At 37.1% G+C, this 27,661-nt stretch overlaps 1 protein-coding gene and 1 long non-coding RNA gene across 15 annotated transcripts in view; one reads left to right on the forward strand and one right to left on the reverse strand.

Moving 5' to 3' along the window:
• Nucleotides 1–27,661, reverse strand: part of LOC147836041 (uncharacterized) — a 305,239-nt gene that overhangs the window by 254,471 nt on the left and 23,107 nt on the right. For 13 of the 14 annotated variants that reach the window (XR_015495895.1, XR_015495891.1, XR_015495897.1 and 10 more), the window contains one exon: nucleotides 13,641–13,760. The gene's annotated coding sequence lies outside the window, so the exon portion shown is untranslated. Of the gene's footprint in view, nucleotides 1–9,704; nucleotides 10,415–13,640; nucleotides 13,761–27,661 lie in introns of those variants that run through there. The other variant, XR_015495892.1, reaches the window with a different exon arrangement.
• The window catches only part of LOC141375396 (uncharacterized), a 170,364-nt gene that overhangs the window by 7,567 nt on the left and 135,136 nt on the right, over nucleotides 1–27,661 (forward strand). The window contains exon 7 of the long non-coding RNA XR_015495948.1: nucleotides 11,888–12,038. This is a non-coding gene — a long non-coding RNA (uncharacterized LOC141375396). The remainder of the gene's footprint in view (nucleotides 1–11,887; nucleotides 12,039–27,661) is intronic.

Below are 27,661 nucleotides of genomic sequence, written 5' to 3' on the forward strand. Positions count from 1 at the left end.
TCCACTAAACTGCCCAGTTATGTATCATAAAAATCCGCTGACAGGAGCACGCACACACACACATACACACACACACACACACAGTCCTGGTCTGACACAGGTCAATCTCCGTCTTCTCCAATGCGTCCTGCAACCCCCTAAAGACACAATATCTCCTTATCGCCGAGCCACTCTATTAGGGACAAAAGGTCATCCCGGGATAATATTAAACTTATGAAGCTCTGGCTGTCCTGCCTGCTTCCAAATGTGCAGAGAAAGCATAAAAAAGGTGTTGTGTCCGTGTATGTGATTATATCTGTCCCATCCTCCTCTGCACACTGACCCCAGGGCTCTGGGTTATTGGTCTCAGATGCAGGCGGGCTTCTCGATGTACAAAAGAGCCTGTTATTCCACTGCTTATTACAGCAAAGCCATACACAACACGCAACAGCACACACGCACACTTATGCTTACACACTGCACCACAACAGAATACAGAGGGCAGTCTTGTGCGTGTGCGTGCATGCAAGGTATTGGCGTATTCAGAGAGACTTTAGAAAGGAGGAAGTAGAGGCCGCTGCATCCTGCCTCGCACACAACCTCAAACACATTCATACAGTCATACTTTGTTCCTGCCTCCGCACGCATTACAGGTTTCATGATGGAAAATGTGCATTCTTTTCAGCCGCTTCCAAGAGAAACTGATACACACAAACAGGTAGGTTGTCACGCTCACGGATGCGACTTGCTGTTTTTAATTCAAAGGTAGCTATAATCACAAGCAAATATTGTGTCAAGAAGCAGCCAGCTGAAAGTTGTGATGTATGAAAATAATAGTGATCATACTGTGTATAACCAAAAAGACACATGTGTTAACTTGTGGTTTTAATGGATTAAGTACATTACTGCCATTCAACCTAATGTCTTTTCGCTATAGAATTTTAAAATGTACTTTTACTGCTAAAGGTGCTGTATGTAAGTTTTTGACTCTTCTAAAGCATAAATATACAAATACAAGCTAAGTGAACATTCTTGTTTGTCTGAAAAACAATGCTGTAGTCAGATATTCTACTTTAAAAATGCCTGTTACAGGGTGGAACTTCTGTCTTTGTTTTTGTTCTTTTAAACCACCCACTGCCACTTTAGCCTGTTATATTTTAAAACCAGGGGTTGCCTTGTTGAAAAACTAATTATTTTATTTATTCATTCAGAAAAGCTCTCAAAGCATGCGACCGTAACCGAAATGTGACCTCCGGTGGACTGTAGCAGACTCTGAAATGAGACGCAGATTCAGAGTTCCACATGAGGTTATTAATTAACAAATAATATAAATATTACAAAGGAAAACATTAGGTGAGCAGGTTACATTGTAACCCCGTGTCCTAACAACAAGTTATGTGATGAGATACGCAGTGATAAGCAATTTGGCTTAATGTAAAACCTTACATACAGCCATTCAGAAGCAGAGAATAGAGCACTTACTGCACTCCAACGAAATTGTAAAGTTTATAATGTAATTAAAACATATTAAACCTCTTTAAAATTATTAAACGTACATGCTGAATCACTGATATGTGTTGGTCTGCAAACTCTTATTGTTCAAACTCTTATTGTTATCATTGAGCAGTGATCACGTCACCAAGTTTTCTGTTGTCCAGCTGCAAGAAATAGAAGCTATTGTAATTCAATTTAATTTGAGGTGTTGGTTAGAAAAAAAAAAATCCTTTTAATATGGAAAAATGTTCCTTTTGTCGTGTGCTGTTGCTTTTATGTTGAACACAATTTAAATCAACCATTAGGTTCGACAGTCAGACTCTGGCAACCTTTGCTTGTGTTTGTTTTGATCCAGGAATGCAATACCTAGTTCAACCACTGGGTATCAAACTTATATACTGCACCTTAAACTGGAAAATCTGTAAAAGTAACATATGTCTACTGATGCTGTGAATTGTATCTCTTTGCAATTAAAAACTTAAATAAAAAAGAAAATTATAGTGACAGTAATATTGTCACGATCACTAGTGATCTAACACCCACAGATCGCAAGAGTGAACATTCACTTTCACTCGGACTGCAATTCTGCCACCATATGAACTACAACTCCTTTAGACATCACACACACACACACACACACACACACACACACACACACACACACACTATATATATATATATATATATATATATATGAACTATATATGAGTCTTGTTTGGTTTAGTACCTGTAACATTTGGGAAAATTCCATTGTCTTGCTTTGCCCTGTTTTCTGACCGTCGCCTTGCTAATTGTTTTATGTTGTTTGTTGCCTAAACTGATCTCTTTGCCTGTGACCCTGACTACTCTTTTGGATAACCTGCATACTCCTCCTTTGGTCCTCTGTTGACCATTGCATGCCTAATCATTCTCTGTTGAATAAAGTACTGCATGTGGATCCTCAACTCTGCTGTCTCCCAGCACCCTTGTGTTACAAATATATTATCGCATTGTAGCTATTCCAGTCACTAGCATGTGAATGTATTCACAATTGTTTGCTGAGGCTATAAAATAATGTGCAGAATAATAATTTTCCTTTATAACGTATCATCAGAAGTCATGGGTATTTATTTAGGTTGGCTTGTTTATGTTTTTTTTTTTTTTTTGGCTCAGTAAGTGGGAGAACTGTTGAGGGATTAATTAATAATAATTACAGGTAAATGCCTCTCTATGGTATTGTGCTGAAAATCCCTCTATATCTTTGGAAATGGTTCATAATAAATTTTCCTTATGCTAATATTTAACATCTGAAAGTTGAATTGATCAAAATTGATTCAACACCTTGAACTGGAGAATTGTTTTATAAGGCAATTTTGTTATATTTAGTAGGGATGCTATGATTGACCGACTAGAGATCGGTATCATTTATGACTTGATCGGTACTAGCCAATCTGGCAGATCTCATTAACTGAATGAAGAGTGAATTAGCAAGAGATTGGCATGACCTTGCATGTATGTAGGCCTTTTTACATATATAAAAACTTTTTTAAAAGTTTTTATCTATTATTTTCTGTAAAGCTACTTCTAACCATGACATGTCCAAACTAAATGGTTATAAGAGACATGTTTAAGTTTATGTTTATGGAACATCCTTCATTTATTCTCTTAGGTAAGGAGATATCTCACTCAAGATTTATACTTAGTGGGGAAAATGTTCTTAATTCATTATAAAGCTTGAAGCATCGATAATATTTAGCTATTTAATTCAGTTATCACAAATTTTACCACCTATTGTTTGAACCACAACCTTCTGAAGTCCCAGTTAACTCAGTTAACTGGCAATGTCGCATGGCCAGATTGTTTTATATGCTTCCTTCATAAACATATATATATATATATATATACTATATATAGTATACTATTTACTATATATATACTAATATTGATACATAAATGTGTTAATAATCAAAATTGTAACAATTGCAGTAATAATGGCAGTGAAACAATTCTGATTGTTCAGGAAGTCTGAGAAGTAAAATTCATATTCTCAAATTTCAAGAAGAAAATGGTGTTAAATGAGTGCATGTTTAATGTATATTTAATGTACTGTATTTTTAATGTATAGACACACACATTGCTTGAGGTAGCATGACTTTGGAATGACTACCTGGTATTGCAGCCAGACAGCAGTACGAGTGTGTGCTTGTGCATATTTATATTTCCGCATGTGCACACATGAACACTCTCGTACGACATGGGCCAGGTTTGAGCCATCAAATCATTTTTAAAGGCTGATTTCCTGTGGGAGTCCTCAGAGGTCAACTCATCGGAAAGGGATGAAAAAACAACATTTGCATGCGATTTGTCACACCCACCACATTAAACTTTCATCCTGACAAAAACATGTCAAATAAATTTACACCGCCGCGCTGACAGGCCAACACAGGCACGGACACAGCCCAATGCCATCGCCAATTATCACAGCTACTTTTACTATGCATCAAACTCTTCTGTCGCTCCCCTGCTTTCGTCTTCCCAAACGACCCCAATAAAAACTGATCCGGCGGGGCGGATTTGCCTTTGTCACCCACATTATCACCCCCTGTATCCTCCCTCTGTATATCGAGCTGCCAATCAGAGGTGGACGGATGGCAGGCGGGCTGTGCTGATTTGAGGGGGCTCGGCTGTATGCATGGATTTAAATAATAAAAGGGAGATTTGACTTCAGGCCCACAGAGCCCTGCCAATAAGACGGCTGGAAGAATATGGCAGTGTGTGCTCGCACAAAATAACTGCAAATTGAGGATATAATGAACACGTTTAATATTTCATACGCCCTGGATGGAAATATCTTTAGTAGGGAGATTTCTCTCTCTTTCATTTTCCCAGTCTTAACTTTCCCTCTCAAACCCCCCACACAAAACCCAGCACCCCAAGTACAGTCTCACTCGTCCACAGGACTTTGGACTCTCTGCTTGGCTTTGAGAAGCGTGAAAGCCCTCGACTGTTGCTGTGAGGGAAGAGTTGGGAGGGAGAGATGAGAGTGACAGTTTAAAGACCGTAATCATTGACAATTACACACCACCGAAAGCTTTTCCTCTCTCTCTTTATCCCTCCCTTCTTCTCTCGCCCTCTGTCTGTTCAGTGGTGATTGGGTACCATCTAAAGCAGATCTACTAATATGGTTGGTGTTCTTTCACATCAGTGTCTTTAACACAACCCCGATCATCAACAGCGCTAACACTCTCTGTTGAATCCACAGACACAATAAACAAACACTAATTCTTCTAATTCAATTTTAACTGCATGGCTACTGCAGTGATTAAGGCTACAGGGCGTTGTTGTGTGTGATAATCCATTGTTCTTCATGTCACTCACACCTCAGAACATCAATGCCATCTGTAAAACACATTCTTCCCAAATAATGCAACCGTGGTTGCATGCATTTGCGAATGTTAATGGCTTCCCCCTATCCTTAGTTTGCCCTCTGTCAAGTTAGTTACAATGCCTTCTTGCCTTTAAATATTATACTAATATTTGTAGTATGCATTATGGAAAAAAAGCTGATTATGATATGATATAATCATGTCTTAATGTCATTTTAAAGGTATGTATTGAAGAACTAATGAAGAAGAATTCTGACAGTCTAAACAACTTTCTTTTTCTTCACATCAAAGAACTTTGTTGAATGCCAAGATTCCATGGATGTTAAAGGTTCTTCCGTGAGTCAACAATGCCAGATTTTATTTCATTTTGTAGTGAGTAGTAGACACTCTAATGACAACTAGTTGACATGTAGTTACTGTGTTATTGCAAATGTTTACTTTAGTGACATAATAGATGGTTTTTATTAGGTTAATCAGCAAGATGAGTATACAGACATACTTTTGCATGTATTTGTCTGTCCTAGCCCAATACGCAGATCTCTGTGTTCATGCGAGTGCTAAACTGAGTTCTCATTTGATAAAAATCACTTTGCGCTTTTGTGACAATGCAGACGGCGGTTAAAATTTTGCAATGAATACACAATGTATGCATTAACTAAGCAAGACAGAAGATGTGAGGCGACATTTAACATTGATAGCTGTATTTAAATGAGCATCCAGAACTATAAAATCAGTCTTTAAATATTTCCAAGCAGTTAAAATTCTTTTCTTAAACTGGGTGTAGGTTAATAACAGACAGCTGATGCATCAATGATGTCTTTTATTGAAAGCTCTCAAGCCTAAATCAGTTGCCTAATAATATACACAGCACGCTAAAACCATTCTGGGATTAATTAATTACCAACAATGATTATTATGAAACCGCAATTTGACAGAAAACTGAGTGGGTATTCAAATCGTTCCACCTCCCAGTGGAATACGGAGAGGCTAAAGTTACAAATAAACAGACTGATTATTCACAGCGAACTTGTGTAATCACAACAACACATCCGCTTCTGTGAAGCTGACAGACATGCGCTTTTAAAAAATTAATTTCCTCTTGTCCTGGTTCTGTGTACTGATCACTCCATCTGCATGACTTTCATGAATTATTCATGCCGGCATTTCAAACATTAAATGCATGTATTAATTTCATTTATCATAGGCAAAAACAAAAGCCTAACAACACTTGGAAGTGTAACACAAATATTCTGCCTTTGCAAAACTTGCTACAGGAGCCACCAGGGATGAGACTAGACTGAGCATTAACTGTAGAAGAATGCTTTCATCGCACCCAAAATCCTAAATTAAACAATGTTTAGCTTCAATTATTCAACTCCTTGAATGTCAACACAGTTACAAGCCTGTATTACTGCTCACGCTCAACTTGACAGAAAAATAAGTGACAGCTGACTGACAGAACCTGCAATGCCACGTACTGCTTTTTTTCTCCTCTCAGCTGTAATGATGAATGAGGTTAAGGTGTCCGCCCCTCTCTGACTGTATCATTAGCATTAGCTTCTGATCTCTCCACTCGGAGCCAATTCCTGACATCTGAATCATCTGTAAGGACCGAGACTCTCTCGCCTGCCCTCCCTGTCTGTTGTTCCTATGGATCCTCCACTCGTGTATATGATTGGATTTGGGTTTAACAGAAACCTGTAATTACACAGCCATTGTGCTCAAGCTAAGCCAGGATTGACAGCAGCAGAGGCTCAGCTGTGGTGAAGGCCGCGGGTGCAGGTACTCCGCTGCAGGCTGGGCTGGGAGCCAGCTAGGTAAAAACAGAGATGTTATAGCAGGAAACGGTGGGCTGTGCTTTGGGTCTGAGTACTTTGAACCCCTGCCTGATGGCTGAGGGCAAAGCTAACAGGATCTCCTGGTTTGAGGGAGGAAAAAAGAGAGAGAGTGTGAAAGTATTCTTCACATTACCAGGGCAGGAAGGAAAACTTATAGGTGGCCTCTCTTGCATGGCACCCTAAATGTCGTTGTTAGTCTGAAGTGCCATCTGTGTTTGTATACATGGCCTCGGGCAGTGGTTGGTTTTGCACAATAATAATGATAGCACAGAGTGTAATGCAAATCTATAGCACAGGCACACACAAAGAACAACACATCGTTTGCCACCTCAGTGGGGGTTTTTAAGGGTATATTTTGTTTACATGTTTATGCAGGTGCTGCAGCAGGCTTTTACAAACCATTACATCAAGTATTGTGGCTGCACCATCATATGTAGAAGTTAGGTGTCAGTTGAAAAGATAGACTGTTGTACTGGGCTATTTTAATCGGTCTTGAAATATATTACACTGATTGGTTACAAGCCCGTAGCCAGCTTATTGAAAGGGGTGGCTATTTTTTTTTTTTTCACAAAAAGTGGACCTTTTTTTTTGCAGTCATTTGACTCGTTTTCTATTAAATTAGTGACATTTTAAACACTAAGGCCCATTCCCAATTCTATCCCCTAGCTCTTCCCCTTACCCCTACCCCTCGTTTTGCGCATGCACGCCAAGGGGTAGGGGTGTCCCAATTCTCTTTAGCTTGAAGGCGTAGGGCTGAGGCGAAGGGGTGAACAGTCCTTCGAACGAAGATTTTTCAGGATTACACTTGAAACCAAGGTGTAAGAAAATTTCTAAGAATACACCTTTCACAACGGCAGTATTGCTGAACCCGGTAGAGATCCACAAATTAATGTTTTGTCATTATTATGATTTTTTACAACAAACTAATACATGTTTTAATATATTCATAACCGCATTCGTGTTTTACCATCATGCTTAAAAAAAATAATAATAATAATCTATAATCCTTATTAATAACTCATGTGCAGCAGTCCCACAACATTCTGACACTCGAATACCCTGTCAGTAAAGTCTAAGGGCTCCTATAATGTTAATGTTGTTTTTGGTGTGTTTACATTGATGAATATGGCCACTGTGTAAATGCACAGTAAAGTTACAATCTTATTGCCACATTAGATCATTATGATAACATAATATGTGCCTTCAGTGATTTCATGAAGATAAATACCAAAAAAAGAACACAACTGGAATAACTACAGCAGTCGTGATCGTCTGATCTCACATGAAGCAAGAGATTGCGAGGACATATGATGACATGTGCAGGTGCAGTAGTGCTGTCCCATTTCTTAGGGGTAAATTTTGAAGCCCTTCCCCTTCACCCTTGGTTGTAAATTGGGATTGGGTCTTATTTTTGCTGGATCAGCTTGTCATATGGTGATTATAATAACCAAACGTTTTGATGCACATTTTGATGTAAAAGTATTCCCTACATTATTTTTTTCTACAAGTGCTTACCATACTATTTTACCACAAAGTGGTATTTAAAATGTAGGTTATTACAGTTTTATAAATAATGTCAGGTTTTTAATTTTTTATTTAAAAAAATGGTGAACAAAGAAATATAAAAATATGCTTGTTTTTAAAATAAAAAATATTATTATCCATCATTAACGAACCAAAAAAACATAAACAACAAGGAATCTGTTAAAACTTGTTATAAATAAAATACATATGTAGGCTAATAACAAACTGGCCAGCTCATATCCTCAGTCAGAATTTGTCCAGTTGAATAATTAAAAAAAACATTTGTCTTAAAGCCGCTTTCTATTTATTTTCACAACGTATGATGGCATATTAACAAAAAATGGGACAAATGAGAATTTTCATTTACTCACCCTTCGTTTGTACCAAACTTTTTTCAGTTTCTTTCTTTCACTGAACACACTGAAACCCATTTTTATAGCTAAACTGTGATTTTCATAGCTGAAAATATGTAACCATTAACTTTTCAGCTTTCTTCAAAATATATTCTTTACTGTTCAGCAAGAAAGAAATTAATAAATGTTTGGAACTACTTGAGGGTGAGTATATTTTCATTTTTAGATTACTAGTTATTTTGAAGAGTTCATCTAAAATAAGTCTTTCATTTTTTATAATATACTTTTAACATCACCAAATTTCTCACATAATTTATTTGAAGACTTGGTCATTTCATAAATGTATTAATTATTATATTTAATTTGTCAAAACATTGATTTTATACATGTATTTTTTTATTAATGTTTTTTTGGTTTAGTAATAAAAGCTTAATATATTGCGGAAATTCCTAAAATTAGCAGTTTAATAGAACTATGGAAACATAATCTACATAGGATGACAGTCAAATGGTGCTAATTCCTAATAACAAGCAATAAACGTGAGACTAATATTCATGGATGAGTTTCTATTAGGGCTGCATAATATATCGTTTCAGCATTGATATCGCAATGTGCAAGTGCACAATAGTCACATTGCAGGGATTCCGTACCACTCAGAGGAAACGGGCCATTATTAATGTAATTGTAATTGTAGCTTACAGTGCACATTATATAATTATTTAATCAATGAAAATGATTGACTGAAAATATGCAGTGATTATTTAATTGCTGATCATGAATACTGTTTGACCAGAAAAATCATAAATTATAATCAATTTAAATCTTTTCTCTTTTGCATCAAACTTTGCTTGCCATTTAAAAATTTGCCATTGTTTTATCAAGATATGCTCCCCTAAAATAAACCATCCCAAACTGATCTAAAATTATGAATGCTCTACAAGCTATTCAAGCCATCTGGTCAAAATGCATTTATATTCATTGCAGTAAATTAAAATATTGCAATGTCAGTTTTTTCCAATATCGTGCAGCCGTAGTTTCTATACAGAAAATGTCCTTCAGAAATGAACATCCCAAATCATACTCACTTAATAAAAAAATGCAAGTGATGGTTATCATACTCACTTACAATTATAGGTGGTAAGTTAAAAACACCATGTGCAGAAAGCCACCCATGGCATCAACCAAAATATTTGTTTTGTTAAAATCAAATCAGATCACTCCATGTTATGCCTTTAAAATAGTAAGGTATAAGCTGCCCTTCAATTGTTCCAGAAATGATTTTTGACCCATATACCCTTGTGGTGACCCATATGACTTGTACAGTTAACACCTTAACCGGCAAAGACTCCTCTGGAGTGAGTGTGTGTGTGTTCGATCCACACAGACTGACCCCTTTAGCCTTTTTCCTTGTTCAGTTTACTGTGTGGATCTCTCTGTAACAAGGTCCCACACACACACACACACACACACACACACACACACACACACACACACACCTCCCCTGACAGTTTCCTTTCCAATTTCTCTGCTCATTATGAAGACACAATGGGAAACAGCAGCAGTCTGTGCCAATACTACTATATATAAATAATGCTAGGTCAATGCTTTTACTCTCTCTCTCTTTCTCTCTCCCTCTCTCTCTTTCTCTTGCATTTTTGAGGACAGACTTGCAGCTGCTCTTCTGCTTTGTGAACTCAAGGTGACAGAGAGGATAAGAAAGAGGAGTAAAAGAAACAAAGGGTGAGATGAGAAGTTAAAAGATGAAAAAAAGCTAAAGGCTGAAAGTCTGCAGTCATAACACCTGTCTTCCTCCTCTCTCTACGCTGACCAGACCAACTGCTCGGAGACTCCAGGCCATCTGCTGTTAAACACACACACATGCAAACACACAGCGGACCAGCACGATTAATGTCAAATTGCTCCATTGAGAGACACTCGGGATAGATATTATTAGCCGATTAATAATTGCCTAATGAGTTTATAATAGGCCTGTGACTGGTGTTAAATGAATGAGTTTTTTCAGGTGAATCTAGTCCGTTTGGATTTGACTTTCAGCGTGAATTATGAACAACTTAACATTATCGTTAGCTCTTTATACAGATGGTTTATTCCACTGGCTTCACTTTCCAGAAAACATCAGGGATATTTCCTTACACACCACCCCAGTCAGATTTGTACTCGCAAGCATGCTAATGTACGCACACTAATGGATGTTTTAGGTGTCAGCACATGACATTTGCAAGGGCTTTCACAACACACCAGAAGAGCAAAAGACAGAGAGAGTCATCTAATACAGAGCCACCCATCACAAGGCCGGTTATGACAACCATTTAGCCAGAATTAGCTGGCAAATTGACTAGGCTTTTACATGTAGCTGTATATTACCCAAGGGGTTCTGTGTGGTTTTTGAGAAGCCCTGGGCTAAAACTGACCATGGCCTGCGTCGTGGATATCATGCCACTCTAAAAGTGCCCGGGTCCCTGTGGGGATTGAGAGAATGTGCAGGACTCAGATGGAGGGGCAAATGGAGACACAACTTTGTACAGTGGAATAGAGTCTGTGGGTCTTAAAGGGGCAGTACTCTCACACACACACACACACACACACACACACACACACAAACACAAACACACACACACGCACACACTATAAAAATGAATACTGTCTTTATTTAATTACTTTCATTCATGTCATTTACAACCTGGAATGCTGTTCTTCAAACTCTTTTGTGAGGGTGAGTTGATCATGACAGAATTTGAATTCATTTGGGCGAACTATCTCTTTCATTCATTATTAGGTGATAATCTTCTTCTCTGCTGATAGAGAATGAGAAATGAGAGCTTCACGGGAGATCTCCAGTGGCTATGAGTGAATGTCTTTGGCCACTGAAATTCCAGCCTGTACCTCTGACAAAGCATTTGCAAGTCTTGAGAAAAGTTTTTTGGAGACATTTCACAGAGGAACTGTGGGGACGTGTCAGAACTCTCAAATCAAATGAGTGCGTACAAAGAAGTTGTATTATTTATTTCTGGAAACATTATGCTAAAGATGTTTAAATAAACAAAACAAATCGTACACATTTATTTATTCAATAGTAATAAATAGTAGTAGTACATGATCTAACAGTGAGCAATATAATTTAGAGAAATTAGTAATAATATTTGTTAACATCAGTAAAAATGAACTTAAACAGTGCATTACTGCTAGCAAATTAATCATTTGTAATAACATTATAATAAATAATTGAAGAACCCTCAAAATCCATCAGACCTCTATCATGCTCCAATAATTAGGTTCAGAAGTTTCATTTTATATGTAATGATAAGGTTATTAGCTCGTAAATAAAATACCTTTTTTTATACATGACACTTTAGACAATTTTTTTTTTTTTTTAAAGTTTGATTTTCTTTTGTGTTAAAACCAGCTAAATACACTTCTGCTTTTTTGGCAAAAACCTCTAAATCCACCTAATGGGACAAGGCAGTGTAATTAGTCACTAAATATGCAATTAGAAATGATTTGATACTGATACTGCTTACCAGTGCAGCCTGTTTCTTTCCTGCTCTCAGTAATGCAAACATGTGAATAAATGTGTAAGAAATACATACCTATTACCTGTCATTTTAACGTGATCAATTGATTTTTCATTAGTTTTTTCTTCATCTGAACACATTTAAATCTGCCATAACTCCAATATTTACACTCCTCCTTAAAATTTATAGCATATCTGACTGTATGGGCTGCATTTCTCTGTAGTTTGTGCCAAAAAAAGAATATTCAATGTTATTTTCTATCTTTAATGAAACTTGCAGGCATTTTAGAATTGTCCTCACGCCTCATTATTACTATTATTAGGGTAAGTGGGCTGTATGTATGCGCGAGATACACTTCTTTAAATATGTCACATGATCATCCTATGCAGGCACATTTATACATACAGTTTTAAAACTTTTACAACAACTGTAGAGCAAAATGTATTTCCAACGTTAAAAACTATCCAAAAGGCACGTAGGTCTATACAGATGTGTTTTTGCGAATTTATTTAGCTCATTTTTTGCAATCTTTAAAAAGCCTATGGGAAAATCCAATAGGGATTTTATCGAGGGAACCAGTTTTATGCTAGCAGCCGATTAGCCTACAAGGTGACGTCATAGTTCCAACAGTCTATTAGGTCAGCTAATTTGGCCGTAGAGTATGTGTGTGAATGAGAGTGTATAGGTTTTTCCCAGTGATGGGTTGAAGCTGGAAGGGCATCCACTGTGTAAAACATATGCTTGATAAGTTGGTGGATTATTCCGCTGTGGCTACCCCTGATTAAAAAAGGAACTAAGCCGAAAAGAAAATGAATGAATGAACGAATGAATGAATGAATGAATGAACGAATGAATGAATGAATGAATGAATGAATGAATGAATGAATGAATGAATTAATTAATTAATTAATTAATTAATTAATTAATTAATTAATTAATATTGTCATGGTTCTTTGGTTGGTTGGCAACAATTAGTCAAAATAAAATCAAAAATAAAAAACTTGTGACTGAAAACATTTGTATTGTATTGTCTTATAAGGAATATAAAAACATATGAAACATATGCATCTTTTATTTTGCTATATTAGGCAATAAAAAGTAATTGCTTTAAATTACAGCACTTTTATTCTAAATTGAGAAGAAATGTCATCAGTAGTTTGCATAATAAAATCTAGAGAAGCAAAGATAGTTCAAGTGGTCTCTTTTTTTCCCATATAGCTTCTTGTATTTGTGTTTCCATCTTTCTGTTTACAGATTCCAATATATAACAATTTACGAGCATTCATGATCTTCCTAGCAATGATGAGGGAACTCCTTCTGAAAATAGACGCGCTCTCTAACAGAGCCACAAAAAAGCAATGAGACTAAGACAGCGGTCATGCAGAGGTGGAGTCCTGTTACAAAGGCAAAGCAGAGCCAAAATTAACAGCTCTTAGTCGGCGACAGTGTGACATCCAACTCTAGCATGTGCTCTTAACAGTCGTCAACACTGGATTCCACACGCGCCCTGCCACATTTGCACCAGCACACGCACCTACACCGAAAGTCACCCACCTCAACGGCTGTCAATCATGCGTCAGGACACAGCATCCAGAATGGAGACAAATGGACGGAGGATCTCTAAATGTGACCCTTCACCTTCACCAGTGGCCTGAAGCTCGTGGGATGTCAGACCTGTAAATATAGACATCAAGTGAATGTGCGTTCAGGCCTTGATTTATAGTGCGCAATTATTCAGCACATCTCTTTCATATTACCTATGCCAGATCACTGTTAACAAACGTGTAAATCAAACAGTGTTGCAAACTACTTGTGGGAAGTGTGTATGTGTGTGCTCCTTTATCCCGGGGCGTCCTGGTTGATGGCATGGCCAGGTTTGATGAGTTGCTCTTCGAGCGATCGTAAATAAAGATGGGGGACATGAGCTCCCAGGACGCCGACCTCTCCTGTCACAACTTTCACCGCACACAGAGCAACTGATACATCCTCCCCCTCTCTGCTCAGAGCCCACATATTTCTCACCGCACATTGGAAATCAATAAAGAGCAAATTATTTATGGAAAATATACTCTGTGCTGAATTATTGTCTGTGCAGCGCTCTGGGGAAGTGAGGTGGTGGGTTACCTTCAAAAACGCAAACACAAATCACAATCTGCGGGAAGCAATGTGTTGGGGGGATGGGGCATTTGTTTAATGTCACTGTTTCTGAGGGTTATTTACAGAGACAGTATGTGTGTGTGTGTAGGGGGGGTGTTCAGTCAAATGAGGGAGTTTGAGAGCCATTTAAACAGTGTTGGGGAAGCTACTCTGAAACTGTAGCTTGATAAACTACAAGCTACTCATCAGGAAAAGTAGCTGAGCTACTGTCAAACTACCTTTCTAAAAAGTAACTAGAAGTTACTTCCTAAATGTATCTAGTAACATTGAAGCTAGGGCTGTGCCATTAATCAAAATCGAATCGCAATTTGAAAGTTGATTAGCTATTTGCAAGAGGCTGCGATATAAAATATATATGTATTATTTAATTTCCCTCTTCCAGAGCAAATGCTTGACTGCCGTCTGTGTGTGACAGTCTTACTAGCCAATTGAGTGAGCACACTTTTGTTCTGCCTACCGAACTATGCAGGGGTGCGTCTAAAAAATATTTAGTATGTAAGATAGTTCTCTTATAATATCAAAATTTAATGTTTTAAAACATCACACTCGCACATTTTTTACAGTGTATGAATGTGATTGAGGTAAAGCAAAAAATTACTCAATTCATATCAAACAATCTGTCACAACATAAAGCAACCGAGAACACACAATAGAACTTTTTTAGGTAACACTTTATTTTGATGGTCCATTTGAGTATTTGTAGACTGTCTGCTTAATATCTGTCGATACTGCTCCTTCAACAGACATTCAACTGAATATGAAACTTTGCAAGTACGTCAACACACTTACCCTAACCCCAACCTAACAGTCTACTTACAATCTAATGAGAATTAGTTGGCACGTAGATGCAATATAACTTCAATTCAACAAACGAACCATCAAAATAAAGTGTGACCTTTCTCTTAAACTCAGTGCTTTATTTGTAAATAAATAATTCACTGAATCAATTTCAGTGTTCACAGAAAATAGCATCACTGAACGGTTATAGCACATACAATGCTGGGTTTACAACAAACATGGAATTAAGTGGCCTATTCACATTAAAGTTACATACTAAAGGGAAAAACTGGAAAATATGATATTTTCAATTTAGGCACTGTGTGCTTACTAGGGCGGTGTGCGACATAGCTTTTAATCCAAAAATAGTTAGAACAGCATATTGCGCCTTGCTTGTAAACAAATCTGTTGAAAAAAATAAAGTTTGCAAATGACTGATTTCTTACTGACATTTTATTAAAAACAAAGTTCATCCACTCTTTTATAATTTTGGGTTTGGGTTATTATTTAGCAGTTTCCCTCAACCTTGTTTACTGGACAGCACAGGCCCGTGTTAGCCTCACTTACTATTTACCGTACTCCAAGTACATGGCTTTAGACCATTACATATTAAAGTGTCAAGTTCCACAACTTGCCATTTTGGCAGACTGACTTTAATATAAGCTGTGCTTAGACTATTGAAAAAGTTTTGAGTTTCAAAGCTAACAGGACGCTTTTATCGCATGATTACATGTCTGTCAAAATATTTTTTTTTTATTTCTTATTTCATGACCCATTTAAAAAGATTAAACACAGTGTTGGGAAGCAGCTAGCTACATTTTTTTTCAGCATACAGCTTCACAGTAGCTTATTTATGATACAATGTAGCTTTTCCAGTAGCCAGCTCCTTTTTCCAGCAAGCAGTGGAGTAGCATACAACAGCGACATTCCATTTAGTGAACCTGCAATGGTCTGGCTTCACATGTATTTATTCATTCATTTATTACTGTTATTTCCAAATAATATTTTCAAGTAACAGTTGAAATTCAATCAGTAGTATTCTAACAGCTGGCAATTAACATACTGTAAGAGCTTTGTGTAAGGACTTAGAAAACATTTCCTAACAAAATAAAACCGTGTCAATATCCCTTTTTTTTTTTTTTTTTTTGAGAAAGGCACTGCCCTGTTCTTAATACAAGTTAATAATATTGGATTGCGACACTACAGTTGCAGTTTTAAAAAGTTTTAAAACTTGCTATTTTGAGTGCACACTTAAAAATGTGCAGGGTTTCACACAACTGATTCATGTTGTCCCAAAACTAATTACGTTTGGTGGACAACATATACAACATTTAACATATACAACATCAAGAGTTTTGTTGTTTCAGATAATTTCAAATAAGTAGTTTGAACAAGCAGCAACATAGATTTTTTAGAGTGTATATGAAAGATGTAGGCTGTCAAACACACACCCCAGGGTTTACATTGGTGGGCACACAGCTGTCTTTTGAACTTTTGAAAATCTTTGAATATGCAAAAATGTCAGCCAATCATACAAGTGGGCATTTGCGTGTGAGTCTTCAATCCGACCTACCTAATAAAACAGGGTTTTCGTATGAGGTTGTCAAAACAGGACAGACAATAACCTACCTTTTCTTCTTTTTTATGTAGTAGCCTTGATAACATTATAATTGGACACTACACTCAGAAAACACAATTTTTATTCACAATTTTTTTACATGATCCCTTTAACAAGCCTGAAGCCTGCAGAGAAGTTTTCTTCAGTGGCAAAACTGGGTTTGTGCATCAACAGAGGCAAGAGGGGTCCTTGACAAGCTGATTTATGACAGGCACTTCGCAGGACACCGACTCCCACTAGCAGCGATACAGTCGTCACCTTAGCTTTTCTGTTCTCCCTCCCCTTTCTCTGACAGACAGCAGACATACCTCTTCTGGACTGTTCTCTTACAATAACATTTATCATCTGAGCACATTATAAATCACTCCAGCTAAATTGGATGTGATAAGCACAGCAGTGACAACATTCCCTCCTCTCTGCCTCTACACAGAGACCACCAGGCCTGCCGGGGTCCTTTTCAAAACATCCACCTATCATCCTGGATGTCTGTCTGAAATTCAGACTCATTGTTGGTGGGTGGTTGGGTTTGTATTATTAAGAATTTGTGAATGTACATTATTGTTCAAAAGAAGGCAAATGAAGAAGCAAATGGAGACTATATATAATGGGTAGAGCCAGATGAAATCTGCGGACGTTTTTTGCTATTTCTGCAAAGAATTTTGGTAAAAATCTGCGGATTTCTGCACAGGTATTTTGGGAGTATCATAACTAAAACCTTAATATGTGAAATAAAAAATAATACTTTGTTAACTTTTATCTAATGTTTAAAATGCAAATTCAATTAGATCCACTTTATTTGGTAAACAAAGCAAGTCTCTCATATAATATCTATAATAAAAGACTGCATTAGACTGCACTAAAATTTTACTGTACAAACTGTACTGTACATAAATCAGATGAACATTTTCATACCGTTCAATAATATTACTGTAATTAATTTAAAAACTGAAAATAAATATAGATTTACACACATTTACTCAAGTAAATAAACAGAATTAATGATGGGCTTAAAATCTGTGGGAAATCTGCACGCGCAGATTCCGTGTGGGTCTAATAATTGGTACAAAAAAATAGTGTCTAGAAATAATGAATCAAACACAACACTAAAAAGTTGCACTGTGTTTGCTATGTCAGATTTCATCACTTCAGGCCCACTTGGACAGACATGCAAGTCCCACTGCAGAGAAAAGCACTTCTGCAACATTGTACAGGGGTCAAATTCAAACATGCAGACGTGCACAGGCGCTCATGGCAGATTTATTGTTCCTGGGTTAAAGTCGGGACACAGGCGACATAAACCACCAGGAGGCGTGTCCACAGAGGGAAGTTTGCTTTTACGTATTTTCTTTTCCACTATTTAAAAACAAGCAGTTCCCAGTCTGCTCTCTGTGAGCCCAAGTCATTAAAGCCAGTGTGGAAGTGTTTGAGTCACATGGCTGTAGAGTAATGTGATCCCTGGAGAACAACTGCTGTTAACTTTAATCTCTGAAAAATCTCTCCTGTTCTCTCAACGGTGCTATACTGAGGCTTGTGTGACTGAAAACCATATAGACCTGGGTTGAATACAGTGCTATTTCAAGGCCTGTGTGTGTGTTTTTAAACCCCTGACAGACATGCTTAAATACAAACATGACCTTTGTACTATAATAAACAAGACTGGATGAATGTGTGCACACATTCGTGTAAAAAACATACATGCAGAAAGTATTGGACTCGCCAACACACACACATACACACACTTTAACTTGACTCATAAACACTACAAAACACACATTAACACAAGCACAGTGCCAATGACAAACATTTACACATTTTTGTAGCCCTTCTATTCAAGTGACCAACGCACACACTGCAAGATCTGTTCAGGCGTTTTAGATAAAGTAAGAAAAATTACACAAAGTAAAAAAAAAAAAGCACAGCAGAAAACTAAAATGAAAGAGCGAGGGTTGATTGATAAAGTCCTGAATCTGGCTATTTAGGGTCTGGCGGGAGAGGAAGCAGCTTCTGCCAGACAGAAAAGCAATTAATCTGTAAACGAGCTTTACAGCGGCAGCAGCAGCAGCAGCAGGTCTGAGCGCTGGAAACCCCCCACCTCCCCCTCCCCACACAGCTCTCCTGCTCAGATAAGGCCGCAGACGGCTATTTATTGTACATTTTAATTAAGTGCTTGTTAACGCTAGTTATCTTAACAGTCACAAAATTACCGTTGTAATGCATTTTGTTTGAGGAAAAATGGAGCAGGGTGTGAGTGCTTTATGAGAGCCAAGCACAGCTTGGCTTCATTTGGAAAATCACAGAGCAGGAAGCAAAGAGGAGGCACGGTGGGTGCGCGATGATCTGAGCGCCGGCGCTAATGGTTATTTAATATGGCCATCAGCGGTTCCCAGTCCCCAGCATACGGAGCGCTAGCACAATAGCCTCCAAACCCTCTTTAACACTTATTTGAGATGACAGGAAAAATGAAACCGTTTGTGCTTTCAATGGAAAAGCAATCATTGGGACATTATCCTCCGCTTGCCCTATCATGCTAATGCTGGGTAAAAATGTCACCAAATGTATTTAAAAGGCTGATGGAGTGGTGCTCTGTGATTCCTGCTGCCCGCCTGATTAATAAAAACCTTCAATTTGTATGTAAATGCAACCTGGGCCTCATATCATCCTCACACCTGCACGGAAAATAATAAACTCAAGTTTGATGCCGCAATTACCAGAGTTTATGGCGTATCCGCTGCATGGTGAGCGAGGGGGAGAAAGAGAGAGAGAGTGAGAAAGAGGGAGCCCTTCAGGGTTAGGGAGGAGTGTAATGAGACGAGAGCATCGCAGGTAATGAAACCGTAGCAGGGATAGAGGATGACCCACAGGACCAACACGTCCTGCTATTGATGTCCAGGTTGCAAACACACAACACACCTCAGAAACAGCAAGGCATGGTAATTCAGACATTAACATATGGGTCATTCCTGTTGTGCAGCACCTTTTGAACTTGATAAATTAAAAAGAGAGAGAGAGAAAGAAAGAAAGAGAGAGAGAGTGAAGAGAGGAGAATGTGATGGTGTTTAAATGTATGATTTAGTTGGCCTTTGACATTTAAACCTTTTAAAGTTTTAATATATATAGTCATTCTTATGCAATAGAGTTGACAGAGTCATTGAAACTTGAATGAATATGCCAAGACGTATTATACTTGTGCACTTAAGAACACACTGACTTGTAGTGCAGGTAGTTTTACTATTTGCTGCCTTTAGTTATTCTTCAAGCTAAATGCCACAATTCATGAATCAAGTCTCACATATTCACAACACAATATCTGTGTTGAAGAGCAAACAATAATCTAAAAGGATGGAACATGACCACTTTTGTGGTTAAAGACCGCTTAAAAAGAGAAATGTTTTATGTTTAATCAACATTTGCAATCTCATGAAAAAGAAACTGTAGTGCTGGTACTTGTTAGCTAAATAATTACCATAGTTATTGCCATCTAACAAATAGAGTATGTGTTGCTCTTTATTTGTAACCAAGCACTGTTCTTTAAAGTGTGTATACCATCACGTTCTACTATATGTAAATGTTTATAGAATGACTTACACATTACACATTATATTTAGGAATGTTAAATAATTACACCAACAAGATCTCGATCATGTTCTTAATTATTTACACATATCTGACCCACCTCAGCCATTACAATATATATATATATATATATATATATATATATATATATATATATATATATATATATATATATATATATATATATATACATAGATAGATACTGATTAAATATTTATCAAAACGTTTACATTGTATAGTGATAATAATTTTTTGTCTCTTGGTGTAGTGAACCAAACTTTTACAATTTTATATTTTTTATTCTGTATTTCAGGTGTTTATTCGGTATTCCTAATGTATTGATGTTTTTTCTTTTATATTTTATAATATTAGTGAAATGTTTGGGTGACTTTCTAATGCATTTTATGATCGCCTGTAGTAGTGTTGTAGGAACTGAGACTGGTCTCAACTCAAGACCACATTTCAAGGTCTTGATTTTGTCTTGGTATTTGTAATTCATCTTGTTCAAGGCTACTAAATTGTAGGTCAATTGTACAAATTGTTAATATTGTTACTGAAAGTGCAATAAAATGTAAAAATACGCTCCTTCGGCTTAGTCTCAATTTCAGAGGTCACCACAGAGGAATGAACTGCCAACTATTTTAGCATATGTTTTGTGCAGCAGAGACCCTTCCAGCTGCAACCCAGTATTAGGATCCACTCATACACACTCATACACTACAGACAATTTAGTTTACCCAATTTACCTATAGCACATGGGGGAAACCCACGTGAACACAGGGAGAACATGCAAACTCAACACAGACAACCCAACTGACCCAGCCGGGACTGGAATCAGCAACATTATTGCTGTGAGTGCAAGCCGCACTAAAAATACACTACACTTTTCAAATGTTATTTTCAATTTTAAAAATTGTCAGTTCAATCACATTTTATCCAGAATATTTTATTTTATTTTCAAAAACTGAACCATATGTAACTTTGTCTTATTATCAGCATCAGGTAGGGATGCTCTGATGAGGATTTTTGCAACCGAAACTGAGTACTGATTCCTTGTCATTGTGATCAGCCGATAGCAATACCGATTCTGATGTTTCAAGCTTTATACAACTTTGCCATTACATAAGCACATTTTCCCTCTATGTATAAGATCTCACTTTACCTAAGAGAATACATTCAGGACATGTAATGATCAGAAGCAGCTTTACAAAAAACTAATACATAAAACAGATGCTGAAAAATGACTGACTATGCAATTTGGAAACATTGCTCACATGTTGTAGAACTGTGGATGTATAACCTTATAAGCTTGTAAATTCATAAACACGTGCAATTGTTTCATGAGATCGGCCAAATCATCAAGTACAAATTGAGTCATGAAATGTAATTATCGGCCGGTACCGATCTTCAGCCGATCGATCGAAGCATTCCTGGTATCAGTAAGTCCACTCATTTCTTGATGATAAGGATGGACTGAGTCAACTTTAGAAATAGTTTGTTGTTGTTGCAAGGATTTGCAGTTGTTTCTTTGTTGATTCCCTCCAAAAAAAAAATAAAAATCGTGTTTGCTTAGATACCTAAGAAATGTTTTATAAGAGATTCAGCCTTTTACTTTGATGACTTGTTTACTCTACCAAAAGATGAAAGCATTATGCATGTCACTGAGAAAAGAAAATCAAAGCATTGCAAAGTTTTCCTTCTAAGAGCCAATGCCTTTGCATGAGATATACTTGACATTATAAACAACTTAAAAGAACTACGGAGAGAAAAAAAACCCTCTCCCAAATACATACTCCTTGCGATTGTAAACTGTCTCAGGCTGGGCTCCTGATCTCAAAGTTAATCTAACTAAACAAGTGTGTTTCCACTCTTCAGCGCTGCTTTTGCATCATGCTCTTTCACTTCCACATCCCTCTATCACAGAACAAAAAGAGGGTGTATTGACTCAATCGGGGTTGAGTAGGTATTGCAGAGCTCAGATTAAAGGTGTCTGTGTGTGCGTGTGTGTGGATGTTGACTGAAGTCATGAAGGCAATGCCCCGCCGAGTCGGACCAGCACAATGCCTTTGAAGTTCAAGTATACAGCGCCACGTCTCACCTTGGCCAGAATGACCCGTATACCTGCACATATCAAAAGCGTGCGTGTTAAAGGAGGTTCACGAGTAACTGCTGTTGACGTGCACAGACCCTCTCTGGCTTCTCCCCTTCAACGCAATACCACTGAAACAAAAATGATGCAAGAGTCTGATCAGTACAAAACATGTACTTCTGAAACCAAAACTTTTAAGGGGTATTTAGTACATAAATACTTTTCTGAAAACAGTCACATGTATTAAGAGTCAAAGCCTGTGTATTGTTGTAGCTCGCCTACAAAGCAAGAGAAGAACTTAAATGTGATTTAGTTTTCATGACACGACAAGACAGCAGTTTTAAAGTGGGGTTAGAACCCACATCCTTTCAGCTACCAACATATTTTTAAAAAACAATTTAGCTACAAGGTGACGTGGTGGCGCAATAAGAAGTGATGTCGCCTCACAGCAAGATCACTGGTTCGAGACTCGGCTGGGTCTGTTGCCATTTCTGTGTGGAGTTTGCATGTTCTCCCCGCATTCGCTTGGATTTCCTCCGGGTGCTCCGGGGGAATTTTAGCTTGGGTAAGCTAAACATGTCTGAAGTGTATGTGTGAATGAGAGTGTATAAGTGTTTCCAAATGACGGGTTGCAGCTTAAAGGGCATCCGCTGCCTAAAACATATGTTGGATAAGTTTGCGGTTCATTTTGCTGTGGCGACCCCAAATTAATAAAGGGACTAGACCGAAAAGAAAATGAATGAATGAATGAAATTAGCTACAGCTTTTTTTTATGCTACAGGGTCAATACTGTGCATACTGAGTATGCAGACTTATTTTCGTAACCACAATATATACAGAATATGTACAATGTACACAGGTGGTCTTTATTTTTTAAGTTGATTATACACAATTTAAAATGAGAAAAATATATCTAAAAATTTTATAATTAAATGTTTTTACTTTCTTTTTGACCATTTTTACAAAAAAAAAAAAGTTTTCTTTACAAATGTATTTTAATAAATACTGACAACATGAGTTTGTTCGTAACAAACTTTTACAAAAAGTGTTTGTTGTTTATATTTTGGCCTAAAAAGTTAACTAACAGGGGCAGCACAGTGGTGCAGTGGTTAGCACTGTTGCCTCACAGCAAGAAGGTTGCTGGTTCGAGTCCTGGCTTTTAGCTTGTTCAAACTACTTATTTAAAATGAGCTGAAAATTTATGTTCAATCCATATCAATTTGTTAACAGTGCTAACTTAATCGATTTGTGTTGAGAAAACATGAATGAACTGTGTGGAACCCTGCATTATTTACAATGCATTTCCGTGATTGTGAGGGTTTCCTCCAGGTGCTGCGGTTTCCCCCACAGTCCAAACACATGCAGTATAGGCGAACTGAATAAACGAAATTGTCCGTAGTGTATGTCTGTGAATGAGTGTGTGTGGTTGTTTCCCAGTACTGGGTTGCGGCTTGAAGGATGTCTGATGCGTAAAACATACGCTGGAATACTTGGCAGTTTATTCCACTGTAGCGACCTCTAAGATGGAGACTAAGCCAAAGGAAAATTAATGAATGAAAGGTAACATAATTTATTAGCATTAATTTTAAAAATATTTAGGGTAAAAAGTAAAAAAAGAAATAAAAAACCTGAATGCCCCAAAAAGTAAACATAGCACAACAATTCCTCTTTTTCAGTTTTAATTTTTTTTATATATTTATTTTTACCAATATTGTATATTAAGTCTTAAAGTATATGTAGTCTGTCTTAAGTTATTTGTTAATTAGTTTGTATATAACTTATATGTATTTAACAATTTATATATATATATATATATATATATATATATATATATATATATATATATATATATATATATATATATATATATATATATATATATATATATAGATAGATAGATAGATAGTTAGATTACCGGCTACAGTAAGTTAGCTAGTTAATCCATGTTAATCCAAGCTATGCACATTCAGTGTTGTGTTGATATTTAGATTAAAATTTATTGATGTAGCACTGTGGTCCTTCCAGACATAGTATTTCGTGTCACTTTATATCCACACGTAGTGGAATGACAATAAAGCTCAATTTGACTTGACTTAACATCATAACTTAAAAGATTACATGACCGAATGTGTTATAATTTGTGTTCTTTTTGATATAATGGTATAGCAATATTGATATTTTACAAAATAACTCTTGGTGTAAAAACTTTTTAAAACGAAAAATTTACTCAGATATTCCTTTTTAGTGCTTCAGTATTTCATTTCCTTTATCTTGTATAACAACAATTATTCATTTATTAATTTTCTTTTCAGCTTAGTTCCTTTATTAGGGGTCACCACAGCGGAATAAACCGCCAACTTATCCAGCACGTTTTATGCAGTGGGTGCCCTTTCAGCTGCAGCCCAACACTGGGAAATTACACCAATTAGTTCCACCAATTTAAAGGCAACTTATGGTAGCACAACTGGCAAATTGATACTGTTTTTGTACTACTTAGATGTTTTACTGTCAGAAAAGACGTGCAGGCAAGAGGAAAATATCCACACACGCAAATCACACAAACACACATAAAAAAATAGATAAAATAAATATTTACATGAGCACAAAGACATGTTTGTTGCTCATAATGTTTGGAGAGAAAAAAGCACAAGCACTAATTGAACAACGGTACATGCTTTTGTGGATGCTATCAAGTGCAGTACACTCTGAAAGATCTGCATGCAACTATGCAAAAAAAAGTATACTTTAAAACTAGTTTTCATACTCTGACAAATTCAACAGAGACCTTGTCACCGATGACAGTAAATACAGTTCTCAGGTGGACAGTTTGGTAGGTTCAGTCATGGATCTTTATTGCCTGAGGCCTGTTAGTCAGGAAGTCTAGGATCCAGTTGCAAAGTGTTTTGCTTAGTCCAAGTGCATAGAGTTTACTGGTTAGTGTCTACAATGAGCACTCTAATGTAAGTGTGGGAAAGGTTGAAAGAGGTCCATTTCTCTATATATACTATGACAGCCACAAAGGAATTGTTCCCTGTGTAAGTAAATATGTCCAGTGCAGGTGTGAGTACAACAGGATGATAGCTATTAACTGACTTCCAATGAAAACACGAAGTTGACTTCAAACCGCAGGAGTTTAAACTTTAAGACAACTTGGGTAACACTCTCCCAGGTATTTTCTATGATTCTGCTTACTAAACCATAACGCAGCATATATACATTGTGTTGTTGACCTTACTACCACTAACATTTAGTCTATAATTTGGTAACACATATTCACTAGCAATTAGTTGCTTATAACCCGTGGCCAGACGGAATCTGCGGAGAATAATTTCTATTTCTGTGCAGAATTGTATAAAAAAACTGAAAATTTATGTGGAATGATTTTAGGATAGTAACAAAAAAATTAAAACAAGAAACTAAATATAATAATTTTTACATTTTTATTTAAGGTTTAGAACCCAACTTCAATTTGATCGTTTTTTTTTTCTTTGGTAAGCAAAGCAAGTCTCACATAATATTACTTTACAAACTGTATTGTAAATAAAGCATCCGAACATTTGCATATTAGTCAATAATATTACTGAAATTAATATAAAAACTGGGGGTGACATGGTGGCACAGTGGTTAGCACTGTCGCCTCACAGCAAGAAGGTTGCTGTTTCAAGTCCCGCCTGGGCTATTTGGCATTTCTGTGTGGAGTTTGCATGTTCTCCCCATGTTTGTGTGTGTTTCCTCAGGTAGGCGTGGGTGGTATTTCGGTATTATGGTATACCGCGGGATCTAAAAATAGCAACGGTGTCAGTTTCAATACCGTTATACCGTCATAAACTATTAAATATCCTTTATTTAATGCCTACAAAAACGTATGTGTGGTTGTCAACAAGGGATAGTGTAGAGGAGAGAGAGAGGAAGAGGGAGAGGGAGGGGGAGAGGGGGAGAGGGAGGGGGAGAGAGGGAGAGGTGACGTGACAAGTCGCGCTTCAAAGTGTCCTGCAGTTTGGCAGTTTCGACTGAAAAAAAGGGAGACGTGGTTAATATGAACGAGAGGTCTGCATTAGAGCTGAAGATCTTTGCCCGAACCCGGCGAGACCCGAAAAAATCCAAATCCCTGCATTAAAATCCATCCCTGCAAAGGTGAAACAAATGACGATGAAGTAGTAAAAAAAGCGAATTATTACGGCGGTCAGGCCAGTCACTAGCTCAGAAAGAGCGCATTCCAGCCAGGTATTTCGCGGTCGCTCATACACTGCGTATTACAGTAGAGCCCTAAACCGCAAGCTGACAGGTAAAATGACGAGGCCATTCGTTACACTGAAACTGCTGTCATGGAAAATTAAATGGATGTTCCTGACTGGTATAAGATGAACAAACAATCCTACCCAAAACTTGCAAAATCAGCCAGATCAGAACTCTGCATCTCAGTCTGTAGCCGCAGAAAAGGGTGTTCAGTTCTGCTGGACGCACCATGAGTGCAAGACTGCGCTAAAGCCAGTGGATTTAATAATGTTCCTCCACAAACAAACACACATAAGTCCAAAGATATGCGCTATAGGAGAATTAAATAAGCTAAATTGTCTGTAGTGTATGTGTGTGAATGAGTGTGTATTAGTGTTTCCCAGTATTGGGTTGCAGCTAGAAGGGCATCTGCTGCGTAAATCATATGCTGGATAAGTTGCCAGTTCATTACGCTGCCCTTGATAAATAAATAACTAAGCCGAAGGAAAATGAATGAATGCATATAAAAACTGAACAAATATTTATTTACACACATTTTTATATGTAAATAAATAGGCTAAATGATGGGGTAAAAATCTGTGGAAATCTGCTAATTTCTGCTTGCACAGATTCCATGTGGCTCCTATTACCTTGCATATTGCAGTTTTTCTCAGTCACTTTGGTGCATTTCTCACAACACTATTTACATTTGCACAACAGTTATTGCATTTCTCAAAACAAGTACAAACTGCAAAAACCTAGCTGATAACCTGCAAAAGCGTGTTTATTTTTTCCCATGCTAAAAAAAGTCATATTTTGGTGACTCTTCCTGAAAATGCTCAAAACAGCACTATATACCATTTGCACAGCCATTTGAAAACTACAGTAGAGTTAGACATCACTGCATTTAGTGAAGTATCTGAGTACGACACTGAATATGTACGTATCACATTTTTACTGCATTTGCTCGTTGCAATTATAGTGTATTCACAGCATTGTGCAAAGGAATAACACCCTTAATTACAACAAACATAAACTCCCTTTGGGTAGAGCTGTGCACAACTGTAAACTATATCGCAGTACCTATAGGAACTGAACCTACAACACACACATGTCTGTAAATCATTCATAAAATTGTTCAATTTA

This window comes from Danio rerio, chromosome 7 (genome assembly GCF_052040795.2).
Source record: "Danio rerio strain M-AB ecotype USA chromosome 7, GRCz13ab, whole genome shotgun sequence".
Lineage (NCBI taxonomy): Eukaryota > Metazoa > Chordata > Actinopteri > Cypriniformes > Danionidae > Danio > Danio rerio.